We start from the raw sequence: 10529 nt of genomic DNA, 5'->3' as shown, positions 1-10529 counted from the left end.
AATGTGTAGTGGTGCTGTGGGAGTGGGAGGTACACACACACACACACACACACACACACACACACACACACACACACACACACACACACACACACACACACACACACACACACACACACACACACACACACACACGGAAACACACATCCACCCACACACACATATAGATACACACACATGCACACACCCGTGCATGCACATTCACACACATACACATGCTTGTGCACACACATGTACTGGCATGCATGCATGCATGCACGCACAAATGCCCATGCACGCACACACGCACACACACACAGAGCAAAAAGAACAACCCACACATGCATCAACAAAAATAAATGTATTGCTCCTCATCAAATGGATGTTATAATAATATGATACTCTGATAATAATGCAATCCTTTCATTATCAATGGACACAAGTGTTTGGAATTATTAAATTCAATCCACTTCAGCGATCAACAGCTGGGCACAGTGAGATCAATATCAGACCAATGCACTCCTTTTGTGTTTTCAATGTGCGTATGGTTTAGTTCTGAATTAAAAATATCTGATTGAGAGAGAGAAAAAGAAAAAGAGAAAGAGAAAGAGAAAGAGAGAGAGAGACACACACACACACACACACACACACACACACACACACACACACACACACACACACACACACACACACACACACACACACACACACACACACACACACACACACACAGGGAGAGAGAGACAGAGGCAGAGACATAGAGAGAGAGAGAGAGAGAGAGAGAAAGAAAGAAAGAAACACAGAGACAGAGAGAGACAGATACATGAAATAATAACATGCTATGAGTTATTGTGTGGGTGCATTGTTCTGTCTTGTTCAGCATGAGGGGCATCACCTGAGGGCAACACACAAAAGTCGCAAAAGCGCAACAAGTGTTGGTTAACACACACACACACACACACACACACACACACACACACACACACACACACACACACACACACACACACACACACACACACACACACACACACACACACACAAACACTAGTCTATGTGATGAAATTTGTAGACATTGTGATACAATTATTGGAAATGATATCGATTTACTACCTGAGATTTAGATTCAGACCGCATTTATTATAAGGCATAGGAGCGATTTTGTCTTTGAATTAGAAGCAGAAGTCTCATATTCAAATGAGAAAAGGGATCAGGAAACTACTATAAAACAATAAGTATTATTAGATGTATGCAAACGATATCGGTTTCTAGGCTACCTTTGGGTTCGCCACAAGACAACTTAATCGAATAAAGTCCAAAGAAGCACTACAGAAGATTTAATTAAATTTAATTAAACGGTCGTTAATATGACGTCTGTAAGGTGACTCTTCTCCAGGCTGTATGGACGTATTCATACTCCTCACCCACCCACCTTGCCTTCGGAGGGATGAGGTAAATGAGCTATTTTAGTCTCATCCGCAAACAAAATGCAATGCACACCCATTCGCCATATCACATACACACACATGCACGCATTCGGATGTATGCTCATAAGTGTGGCCCAGATCCCCCCCCCCCCTCCTTCCCTGCCCACACATTCAAACACACACAGAAAAAGCATCCATACACACTGACACACACACACACACACACACACTCGATTCACAATCCCAGCTAAATCAATAGCTCAACCTTATGCCTATATTAGGATGAAACACATTGAAAGACATCTGACGCACTTTATTACCATTGGCTCGAAGACTCACTGACATGGCGGGGTTGGAAAAAGTGCAGTGCCTGACTTGGATTGGACAGGTTCCCTGTCACTCACACTACAGAAATGGCAAGAGTTTCATAAAGGGGGGTGTGAGGGCGGGACATCAGATCTGTTTTTGGAAGCGGGCCGAATAGATGAGCACTCACTCGTTCTTTGTGTGTGTAGACATGAGGGAGGTGACGAGAGAGCGAGCGAGAGCGAGAGCGAGAGAGAGAGAGAGAGAGAAAGGGTGGGAAAAAAAGGTATCCGATGTGCAGAAGGGAGGGAAAAAAGATCTGTACAGACGATAAAGTGCGTCAGTAGTGGATCACACGTAAACCCCCCCTCCCCCCCCCTCCTTCAACACTCATGTCACACATAATTCATATTTACCAGTCCCCACGCCCTCCTACCCACACGTGGATAACACACACACACACACACACACACACACACACACACACACACACACACACACACACACACACACTCAGATATTACGCGTAAACATACCGTTGGTATTCACACCAAAACCTGGCCCAGGCTTCCCACTATCAACTGCACTGTAGTTTCTCTTCACATTTCCTCACGTGGGCTCGGCTGAATCCCCTGGTCCTCATCGTGAAACGTGTCTCATGGCAGTCTGAGCCCCACTCTCAGTCTTTTAACACGTGGGCCCTCATGTATCGCTGTGGTTCCTCTGTACTCCCTGACCTGTGGATGGAAGCAGACACGCTCGATCAGGCTCCATCAGACAAGGACGCAGGGCGGTACCCCGAGAAGACCGGTTTATTGTGTGTGTAGACATGAGAGAGAGAGAGAGAGAGAGAGAGAGAGAGAGAGAGGGTGGGAAAAAAAGGTATCCGATGTGCAGAAGAGAGGGAAAAAAGATCTGTACAGACGATAAAGTGCGTCAGCAGACACGCTAGATCAGGCTCCATCAGACAAGGACGCAGGGCGGTACCCCGAGAAGACCGGTTCATTGTAGGACAAGAGACTCAAGACTCTCGTTCAGAGTTCACCTGGACTCTGCATGGCCTCCCTCCTTACCCCCCCGCCACCCCTTATCCTACCTTACTCTCCAAAAAACACCCCTCTTATCCACTTATTGTATGTTGCACGTCCTGGTACTCCAAAAAAGCGCTTTCGCTTGTTTAGCGTGCTTGGCACATGTTTCTATGAACATCTTTACTGTACCGACAGCTATATATTGTTGTTTCTCTATCTTCTGACAAATGTACTTATTGTAAATCTCTTTGGATAATAGTTTCTCCTAAATGCCCCAAATGTAAATGTAAATGGATTGTAATGGTGTGTTGAAGATGATACATGACCTGTTCCCTGTGGCCCTGCAGATGATCTCTCCCTCTGGCGTGTGTGTGTGTGTGCTGACGGCTGAGCCAACCTGTTGCACACTGATTGCTCAATGTGCAACAGGTGTGCAGCCTCAACCCGCCCCAGAGTCCAATCAGACTCGGCCAGCTGAGGCTGCTGGAACCGGCCGTCAGCCATGCACATTCCCAGAGGTCACATCCCCCAGAGGTCACATCCCCCAGAGGTCACATCCCCCACACACACACACACACACACACTCAGATATTACGCGTAAACATACCGTTGGTATTCACACCAAAACCTGGCCCAGGCTTCCCACTATCAACTGCACTGTAGTTTCTCTTCACATTTCCTCACGTTCGCTCGGCTGAATCCCCTGGTCCTCATCGTGAAACGTGTCTCATGGCAGTCTGAGCCCCACTCTCAGTCTTTTAACATGTGGGCCCTCATGTATCGCTGTGGTTCCTCTGTACTCCCTGACCTGTGGATGGAAGCAGACACGCTCGATCAGGCTCCATCAGACAAGGACGCAGGGCGGTACCCCAAGAAGACCGGTTTATTGTGTGTGTAGACATGAGGGAGAGAGAGAGAGAGAGAGAGAGAGAGAGAGAGAGAGGGTGGGAAAAAAAGGTATCCGATGTGCAGAAGGGAGGGAAAAAAGATCTGTACAGACGATAAAGTGCGTCAGTAGACAGACACGCTAGATCAGGCTCCATCAGACAAGGACGCAGGGCGGTACCCCGAGAAGACCGGTTTATTGTAGGACAAGAGACTCAAGACTCTCGTTCAGAGTTCACCTGGACTCTGCATGGCCTCCCTCCTTACCCCCCCGCCACCCCTTATCCTACCTTACTCTCCAAAAAACACCCCTCTTATCCACTTATTGTATGTTGCACGTCCTGGTACTCCAAAAAAGCGCTTTCGCTTGTTTAGCGTGCTTGGCACATGTTTCTATGAACATCTTTACTGTACCGACAGCTATATATTGTTGTTTCTCTATCTTCTGACAAATGTACTTATTGTAAATCTCTTTGGATAATAGTTTCTCCTAAATGCCCCAAATGTAAATGTAAATGGATTGTAATGGTGTGTTGAAGATGATACATGACCTGTTCCCTGTGGCCCTGCAGATGATCTCTCCCTCTGGTGTGTGTGTGTGTGCTGACGGCTGAGCCAACCTGTTGCACACTGATTGCTCAATGTGCAACAGGTGTGCAGCCTCAACCCGCCCCAGAGTCCAATCAGACTCGGCCAGCTGAGGCTGCTGGAACCGGCCGTCAGCCATGCACATTCCCAGAGGTCACATCCCACAGAGGTCACAATCCCACAGAGGTCATCTGTATCGCCTGCTTCAGAGGTCGTGCTTTCGTGTCTCCAGCTCTTCCCTGACTTGCTTGGAGGTCCTTTCATCCTCCCACTGATGTGTCCGCGGTCATCTCTGTGTGTGCAAATTTGTCTTATTATCCTCTTTGTGCACACCATTCATTTGTCGCCGCTTTGGATGACTTTCATGTCCGTAATACAAAAAAGGGATTATTTTTCCTCCTTGGAGATCAAATTCTTTAAAAAACGAAGGAAAAGAGAGAAGGTCTTTTGATCTCATGTGCAAAGTCAACTTTGTAGTGCCGCCTACAGAAAATACACTTAATATTAATATATATATGTATATATATACAGGTATGTGTTAGTTTGGCATGTACCGTGTACATATGATTACAGGGAGCAACACAGAAGAAGCAGACTCCATGCAGAGTGAGGGTCTTGTTAGCGTGAACCAAAGCGTGCAGGAGTGAAACAGAGTTAGCGCAGGAGCGAGATGTCTGAGTCAGGATCTGGAAGGTTCTTCGGTGTGGAACAGTTGGAAGGCTTAAGCATGTAAGCAGCCGGCATGCGTCCACACACGTGCACACGTCCACACACGTGCACACGTCCACACACGTGCGCGCAAGTGCGTTGGCAGAGTCTACTGCCACCACCAGGGGCCTAGCGTATCTAATCACGTCATATGACGTTGATGCCCATGTAATGCACAAACACGCACACACACACACGCACACGCACACACACACACACGCACGCACGCACGCACGCACACACACACATATGCATGTGTGATAAAATGGACGCAAACAGGCACACACACAGATACGCACGCACACACACACACATGCATGTGTGTTAAGATGCACACACACAGGCACACACACAAAGACACACAAACACACACACACATGCACAGCAGATACACTAATATTTGAGAAGACAGATTGCTAATATTTGAGAAGACAGCACAATGCCTAACACACACAACCCCACACTCATAAATAAACAGTAAAAAACAAGGGCAGTGGGGCACAACACACACACACACACACCCGAAAACGAACACACACACACACACACACACATACACAGACAAACACACACACACACAAAGACACAAACATATAAATGAACACACACACACACAAACACACACACACACACACACACACGAAGACTCAAACTTATAAATGAACACACACACACACACACACAAACACACACGCACAGACTGGAAGGGTAGATGTGACAATCGAGAATAACATTAGTAATTTAGCACTCACACCACCCACCGGCGAATACATACAAACGTCACCATCGCCTCTGACATCTTCGCGTTGCTCCGCCATGCAGAGTGAAATATGGACCGGGATGAGAGAGGGAGACGTGGCGAAGGATGAGTAGCTGGCTGATGGAGGGTGGGGGGAGGGCAGGAGGCTCTCACTGAGCACAGGGTGCCAATAGATCAAGAAAGGAAGAATTGAGATGTGACCAATTAGCAACAAGGAAAGATTAGGGGGATTGAATGCATGGTAAACACACAGGACTGAATCAAACCAAAGCGTGGTAGAAGCTCATCCTACGCAAGGTGTGCACCATTTAGAGGCATAAAGGTCCTTTATGTTCATCTCATTTCGAGGGAAAGATGCTTTTTTTTTTTGGAGGCTGGCAGGCAGTGATTTGCACATTGAAGGAAGGAGGTAGAGAGATCATTTAGCGGCGGCTGTCTCTTTGTCGTCTCATCTTTAGTCTGGTCCTTTGTCTAAACGTCTCTTTCTATGCCTTTGTTCATTCGTTACGGTGCATTTAATCCAAATTCAATCCCCCCATTCAATGCTACAATATACACATCATGAGGGAATGCTCTATTTTATTAAAGCAAGGTGATCTTTATGTTTTTCATAGTTTATATTTTGTATGAAGTGTTAATACTACTAGTTAAGTGTGGCACACTATCCGATAATTTTGACCTCATAGACCAGAAAAAGTCAATTATAAAGTTTTTTGTAAATTAAATCCCAAATCCCTATTGACATGGCGAGCTGCTACCCTGGCAGACGATCACGCTCTTCTCCACGCCTAAAGGTGCGTTTGTCGTGACGACGCCTGAAGTTGTCGGACGTGCCGACGGATGATTGCTGTGGAGCGCTGTTCCGCCACGCTCCCTCCTAACTCGCTCTGTTTCTCCCCTCATGTCATCACCGCTCTTAATACAGACGCTCCATATACTCCCCAGCCCTACTCTCCTGACGTCTGCAGTTCACACCTCCACTCTCACTTCTCTCTCTCTCTCCGTCTCTCTCTCTCTCTCTCTCTCTCTCTCTCTCTCTCTCTCTCTCTCTCTCTCACCTTCTCTCTCTCTCACCTTCTCTCTCTCTCACCTTCTCGCGCTCTCTTTCTCTCTCTCTCTCTCTCTCTCTCTCTCTCCTTCTCACGCTCTCTCTCTCTCTCTCTCTCTCTCTCTCTCTCACCTTCTCGCGCGCTCTCTCTCTCTCTCTCTCTCTCTCTTTCTCTCTCTCTCTCTCTCTCTCTCTCTCTCCTTCTCACGCTCTCTCTCTCTCTCTCTCTCTCTCTCTCTCTCACCTTCTCGCGCGCTCTCTCTCTCTCTCTCTCTCTCTCTCTCTCTCTCTCTCTCTCTCTCTCTCTCTCTCTCTCTCTCTCTCTCTCTCTCTCTCTCTCTCTCTCTCTCTCTCTCTCTCTCTCTCTCAGATACACTTCAAACATGCAGACGCACGCACCACACACAGAACTTTTGTACACACGCACAGAACAGGTTGTCAGTCAGTCAGTCAGACAGACAGACAGACAGACAGACAGACAGACAGACAGACAGACAGACAGACAGACAGACAGACAGACAGACAGACAGACAGACAGACACACACAGCATTTCTCCAGTCCCTGGGTAGATTTGAGGTGGCCTTTACTGGCCCCCCCACTGCTCATTAAAAGCTTTAACTCCTTCCTGTCCTCTTCCTCCCCCGGGGGGGGGGGGGGGTCTCACACTGCTCTAATGTAGGGGATGGCTAAGGTTGGCACGGTGAATGAACCAGCCCAGTGACGTGGAGGCGTCTGATACCAGCGGGCAGCTCACTGCAGGGGTCCTGGTCACCTCGAGGAAGATCGGACGTCATCGCAGCTCATCAGGATCACAATAGGAAATTGATCCCCTTGGGGAAATTGCTTCTTTTTTTTAAAAGTGGTTCCCATTGTAGAATATGAATATATATTAGCACAGGAAATGGATGAGAAATTTTAAAATAGGAAATAAGAAATATGTACAATTCTGTATATTATACTACGATATACAGCATAAGACAATTACACATGCACAATTTATGATAACAGTTTAAATATTAATGCTGAGCACTGGAATCTATAAATAGAGGGATAGACAGGGAAGTGCACAGATGAATTATTGAGCAATTGTACAACAACAACATTTCCAGTAGAGTAAGTAGGGCAGAGTTGAAGATATAAATGATAGTTCAGCGATGGGGTTAGTGCAGGTCTAGGGGCCAGCACATCTCAGTCAGGGGCCGTTTCTCAATTCCTAGCACGCGTACTACGGACTCGATGACTTGCAAGCACGTACTTGGCAAGTCTGTACTTCAAGCACATACTTGCGAGCACGCGAGTACGTACCTGCGATTGGAACAGCAGCGGACTCGATGACGTCACCACCTCTGCTCGTCCGTTAACTGTGCTACGGCCTCATTTACGCCTCGTTTCCACATACGTATGTTTTTCGTGTCCGTGCTTCCGTAAATTTACGGAAGGAGTCGCAAGTGTTCGACGTACGGGCATGAATTTATTTACGGACAAAAGATGTTAGGAGAAATCAGCGGATTGCTTACTCCGGGTAGGAAATGATTGCCCAAATGAAGGAGTTCAAGTACCTCGGGGTCTTGTTCGCGAGTGAGGGTACTATGGAGCGTGAGATTGGCCGGAGAATCGGAGCAGCGGGGGCGGTATTGCGTTCGCTTTACCGCACCGTTGTGACGAAAAGAGAGCTGTGCCGCAAGGCAAAGCTCTCGATCTACCGGTCGATCTTCGTTCCTATCCTCACCTATGGTCATGAGGGCTGGGTGATGACCGAAAGGACGAGATCGCAGGTACAAGCGGCCGAGATGAGTTTTCTCAGAAGGGTGGCTGGCGTCTCCCTAACTCGGATTAGAGCCGCTGCTCCTTTACTTAGAAAGGAGTCAGCTGAGGTGGTTCGGGTATCTGGTAAGGATGCCCACTGGGCGCCTTCCTTGGGAGGTGTTTCAGGCACGTCCAGTGGGGAGGAGACCTCGGGGAAGACCCAGGACTAGTTGGAGAGATTATATCTCAACACTGGCCTGTTCCAAGCTTGTTGGTTTTGTTTTTATCTCTGTATATGTCGATCCTCATGTTCCAAAGTACCGGTCTCCTATCCGCTTATCCGGGGTCGGGTCGCGGGGGGAGCAGCTCATGCAGGGGGCCCCAGACTTCCCTTTCCCGGGCCAGTGTCACCAATGTAAATTTATTCGCTCACAAGATTACATTATTTATGTATAACTATTTATGTTTGTGTTGAATCGTTTTTTTTTAGGGTCAGCCCAGCAAACGGAGGCTTTTGTGCGCCTTAGGGTGGCGCACAAACATTTGTTTACCGGTGGAAGGGATAGTGCCACTATCCAATGTTGTACAATTAATGCACAACCGATCATTTGCAATGTTTGTAATTTTTAATGAACGTATTTAATTGTATTTTATATGATATACTTATGTGTTCAAAGCACTGGTAGATTGTAGGCATATATGAATGAATGAATGAATGAATCAGATCAGTTAAATAATATATCCAAATAAATACACGTTTATCATCTCTTTCATTGTCTTTTTCCCCCTGCATAATAGTAATCAACCGTACTGTAAATGTGATGCATGAATTAAGTTCTCAGACAATTTCACTTAGTTTTATAAAAATTGAATGGATTTTCCTTTTAATAAAGACAATTCGATCAACCACAACAAAGCTTTTGTGACTTCCCCAAAGAGGCTCCATGCGAAGGAGACATGACCGCATTCATAACAGACAAAAGTCAAATAAATATCGATCAGCTTGATTGCTGCCATGTTTTATTCATAAGCGCACATGTGTTTACAAGCGGACACGCAGTATTAAAAAGCGGAAGCGGAAGCGCTTCCACACTACCAAGTCGTTCCCAAAGTCCGACGTTACAAACGCTAGGAAGCACTCGATCTAGCACTCTAGTCTCATCTCCATAGGACGCGACTAGCAAGGACGCGTCCTAGCAAGGCTGCAGCCTTCACTTTGGGAAACAGCCACGGACATATTAAGAACACTTCCGGGTTTTACGACAGTACTCGTCCATGCGCTTGATGCGTGCTTCAAATTGGAACAGTGCTCGGGCAACGACTGATGACGTTTCACGAGTCCACGAGCACGCACAAGTACGCGAATTGAGAAACGGCTAGGGTGAGAAGGTGAGAAGCCTGATCGCCGCAGGCAGGAATGACTTCCTGTGTCGCTCAGGGGGGGGGGGGGGGGAGAGAGACACTGAACACACTCCTGTGCTTGATTGGTTCGCATGGAGAAGCTCGAGGACATCTATGTACGACCTGACACTCACCTGAGGGCTAGAGATAACCCCAAACCCCGCCAGGGAAACAGAAAGACAACAGTAAAATAGTAATAAAAACAGTATATTACAGTAACACTAAAGACTATCTCAGTACATATTTTTCTGTAATTGCAGTATTTCTGCACTAGAATCAACTTGGGCCAGTACCACTACCACTTGATCACTTTACACTTGTGAAACTTATTTTTTACTTATCTGTATTTACTTTATCTTGTATTGTTGCTGCTATGTGGCTGTTGAGGAAGAATGCCTTGGAATGTTACTCTTGTGTACTTGTAAGATTGAATAAAAGTAATTCTGTTTATGATTCTGATTGTGTTTCTGAGAAAGTACCTGAACACCAGATGGAACTGCTGGGAGGGCCAAAGGAAGGTTGTGAATAAAACAGGCATCCGATGGATGGGAAAATACGTGTTTAAAAGAAAACAAGGTTTATGTTGGACACATTTGCTGAACAATACACTTCAACAATTCAAGAACGGTTCAGAACCCCTGCTCTATTG

Source organism: Gadus macrocephalus, chromosome 3 (assembly GCF_031168955.1).
Source record: "Gadus macrocephalus chromosome 3, ASM3116895v1".
Taxonomy (NCBI): Eukaryota; Metazoa; Chordata; class Actinopteri; order Gadiformes; family Gadidae; genus Gadus; species Gadus macrocephalus.
Note: the sequence above shows the minus strand (reverse complement) of the source record.